We start from the raw sequence: 881 nt of genomic DNA, 5'->3' as shown, positions 1-881 counted from the left end.
TTAGTAAGAACCAATAACGGTATAAAGGAGAAAAAAACAACAAAAAATCATGTTGCTTTTTTTTTTAGAAATTTTGTGGGAAGATGTGCCGTGCAGACAAATCATGTCACGGGTCCGATAGAGTTCGCATAAATAGTAATAATTGTTAGTTATCTAATATCACAGTACCGTTTTTCCTCTGATAGGATATGAATTATGCAGTATACCTTTTTCTTGACAGTATTAATTTGATGGAAGTTCGAATCTCCAGGATTGGTTTGGCGTTTGATCTTTCCCTGCATTTTCTGAGGCCTGGATATGAATAACACGGATAAGTGAATTTTTTTCCTGATTGAATGTCAAAATAGTAATTTTGGCTCCTAATTTTTTCTCTCACTAATCTTTTCACACCTCGGTCAACCAAATTTGGTATATAGGTTGCCCTTGCCGAAGGAAAGACGATGTTTAAAATGGGCGAAATTGGACACTAACCACGCCCACCTCGCATACAACGGTAAATTTTAAAAATTTTCGTTTTCTCTGAGCATTGCTTGTGGTAAAAATCATTCTTAGAATTCACATCCAACCATAAACCATATGCATGTCTGAAAATTGCCTTTGCTAAAAAGTACCGCTGCAAAAAACACAACCCGTGATTTCTTTACCCCACGTCTTCACCAATAGATTCTGTTAAAAAAGCTGTGTTAAGAGAGAAATGTCAGGTGGAGACCGCAAATTTCCACTGTTAAACTATATCTCTCTTGCCGAATTTCTTATCATCGCTGTCTTAACTAGCGTTGGCCACCGTTTCCAAAAAATCTGTTTTTTTTATTAATCGCGGTTTTTTGTTCAGATATTAAAACTGCATTAAAAACCTGATCTTTTCGGTTTACAAAAAAAAA

The sequence above is a fragment of the Rhagoletis zephyria genome, unplaced genomic scaffold, assembly GCF_001687245.7.
Source record: "Rhagoletis zephyria isolate East Lansing unplaced genomic scaffold, Rhagoletis_zephyria_1.1 Rzeph_scaffold_00902, whole genome shotgun sequence".
Classification (NCBI taxonomy): domain Eukaryota; kingdom Metazoa; phylum Arthropoda; class Insecta; order Diptera; family Tephritidae; genus Rhagoletis; species Rhagoletis zephyria.
Note: the sequence above shows the minus strand (reverse complement) of the source record.